Genomic DNA, 2,453 nt, shown 5'->3' with positions numbered 1-2,453 from the left:
GCCACTTATTTCAAAGGTACTGCTGGGATTTGATCCCAGGATCTCCTTTTTACAAGACAGGCACTTTGACCAACTAAGCCACAGTAAATTCACGGTTAACGCTATCTCTAAATGTTATGATATACTCTAAAATTGAATGCAAATAATTTGAAAAACACTATGACGTCATAAGGCCCCTTCTTTCCGAGGTAGTGCTGGGATTTGCACCCAGGAACAAATCCTGGTCGTGGACCAGGACCAAACTTAGTTGGTCAAAGACAGGTAATTTGACCAACTAAGCCACAGTAACTTGCAGTTGTTGAAATAACAACATACTGTAAAACTCAATATAATTTGAACAAGAGTATGACTTGATAAAGCCTCTTCTTTCAAAGGTACTGCTGAGATTTGAACCCAGGATCTCCTGTTTACGAGACAGGCACTTTGACCAACTAAGCCACAGTACCTTGCAGTTGTTCACTTCACACTTTCTCTAAATGTCACGATATACTCTAAAACTGAATCCAAATAATTTGCTAAGCACTGACATCAGAAGGCCACTTTTTTCCGAGGTAGTGCTGGGATTTGCACCCAGGAACAAATCCTGGTCGTGGACCAGGACCAAACTTAGTTGGTCAAAGACAGGTAATTTGACCAACTAAGCCACAGTAACTTGCAGTTGTTGAAATAACAACATACTGTAAAACTCAATATAATTTGAACAAGAGTATGACTTGATAAAGCCTCTTCTTTCAAAGGTACTGCTGAGATTTGAACCCAGGATCTCCTGTTGACAAGACAGGCACTTTGACCAACTAAGCCACAGTAGCTTGCAGTGGTTCCATTCACACTTTCTCTAAATGTCACGATATACTCTAAAACTGAATCCAAATAATTTGCTAAGCACTGACATGAGAAGGCCACTTTTTTCCAAGGTAGTGCTGGGATTTGGAACCAGGACCAAATCCTGGTCATGGACCAGGACCAAACTTAGTTGGTCAAAGACAGGTACTTTAACCAGCTAAGCCACAGTACCTTGCAGTTATTGAAATAACAATTCCTCTAAATGTCATGATATACTCTGAAACTGAATGGAAATGATATGAATAACATCATAAAGCCTCTTCTTTCAAAGATACTGCTGGGATTTGAACCCAGGATCTCCTGTTTTCTAGACAGGTACTTTGACCAACTAAGCCACAGTACCTCACGGTTGTTGAATTCACACTTTCTCTAAAGATCACAACATACTGTAAAACTTAATATAATTTGAACAAGAGTATGACGTTACAAAGCCTCTTCTTTCAAAGGTACTGCTGGGATTTGAACCCAGGATCTCCTGTTTACAAGACAGGCACTTTGACCAACTAAGCCACAGTACCTTGCATTTGTTCAATTCACACTTTCTCTAAATGTCACGATATACTCTAAAATAGAATGCAAATAATTTGAGAAACACTATGACATCATAAGGCCACTTCTTTCCGAGGTAGTGCTGGGATTTGGAACAAGGACCAAACTTAGTTGGTCAAAGACAGGTACTTTGACCAACTAAGCCACAGTAACTTGCAGTTGTTGAAATCGTAATTTCTCTAAATGTCATGATATACTCTGAAACTGACTGGAAATGATTAGAATAACATCACAAAGCCTCTTCTTTCAAAGGTACTGCTGGGATTTGAACCCAGGATCTCCTGTTTACTAGACAGGCACTTTGACCAACTAAGCCACAGTACCTTGCAGTTTTTGAATTCACACTTTCTCTAAATGTCACGATATACTCTAAATCTGAACGCAAATAATTTGAGAAACACTATGACATCATAAGGCCACTTTTTTCCGAGATATGCTGGGATTTGGACCCAGGACCAAACTTAGTTGGTCAAAGACAGGTTATTTGACCAACTAAGCCACAGTACCTTGCACTTGCTCAATTGACACTTTCTCTAAATGTCACGATATACTCTAAAACTGAATGCAAATAATTTGGGAAGCACTATGACATCATAAGGCCACTTCTTTCCAAGGTAGTGCTGGGATTTGGAACCAGGACCAAATCCTGGTCGTGGACCAGGACCAAACTTAATTGGTCAAAGACAGGTACTTTGACCAACTAAGCCACAGTACCTTCACGGTTAACACTTTCTCTAAATGTTATGATATACTCTAAAACTCTATGCAAATAATTTGAAAACAAGTATGACATAGTAAAGCCGCTTATTCCTAAGGCACTGCTGGAATTTGAACACAGGATCTCCTGTTTACAAGACAGGCACTTTGACCAACTAAGCCACAGTACCTTCACGGTTAACACTTTCTCTAAATGTTATGATATACTCTAAAACTCTATGCAAATAATTTGAAAACAAGTATGACATAGTAAAGCCGCTTATTCCTAAGGCACTGCTGGAATTTGAACACAGGATCTCCTGTTTACAAGACAGGCACTTTGACCAACTAAGCCACAGTACCTT

At 39.4% G+C, this 2,453-nt stretch overlaps 1 protein-coding gene and 7 non-coding genes across 10 annotated transcripts in view; 1 reads left to right on the top strand and 7 right to left on the bottom strand.

The window, feature by feature from the left end:
• LOC103136994 (matrilin-2) overlaps nt 1-2,453 on the top strand; it is a 39,496-nt gene that overhangs the window by 12,801 nt on the left and 24,242 nt on the right. The window lies entirely within an intron of this gene.
• trnat-cgu (transfer RNA threonine (anticodon CGU)) lies at nt 373-446 on the bottom strand. Its single transcript has one exon. It is a non-coding gene; the product is annotated as a tRNA-Thr (tRNA).
• Nucleotides 736-809, bottom strand: trnat-ugu (transfer RNA threonine (anticodon UGU)). Its single transcript has one exon. It is a non-coding gene; the product is annotated as a tRNA-Thr (tRNA).
• On the bottom strand, nt 1,113-1,186 carry trnas-aga (transfer RNA serine (anticodon AGA)). The gene has a single exon. It is a non-coding gene; the product is annotated as a tRNA-Ser (tRNA).
• Nucleotides 1,288-1,361, bottom strand: trnat-ugu (transfer RNA threonine (anticodon UGU)). Its single transcript has one exon. It is a non-coding gene; the product is annotated as a tRNA-Thr (tRNA).
• On the bottom strand, nt 1,643-1,716 carry trnat-agu (transfer RNA threonine (anticodon AGU)). The gene has a single exon. It is a non-coding gene; the product is annotated as a tRNA-Thr (tRNA).
• Nucleotides 2,206-2,279, bottom strand: trnat-ugu (transfer RNA threonine (anticodon UGU)). Its single transcript has one exon. It is a non-coding gene; the product is annotated as a tRNA-Thr (tRNA).
• Nucleotides 2,378-2,451, bottom strand: trnat-ugu (transfer RNA threonine (anticodon UGU)). The gene has a single exon. It is a non-coding gene; the product is annotated as a tRNA-Thr (tRNA).

The sequence above is a fragment of the Poecilia formosa genome, unplaced genomic scaffold, assembly GCF_000485575.1.
Source record: "Poecilia formosa unplaced genomic scaffold, Poecilia_formosa-5.1.2 Scaffold36, whole genome shotgun sequence".
Lineage (NCBI taxonomy): Eukaryota > Metazoa > Chordata > Actinopteri > Cyprinodontiformes > Poeciliidae > Poecilia > Poecilia formosa.
Note: the sequence above shows the minus strand (reverse complement) of the source record. Positions and strands in the feature narration are given on the sequence as shown.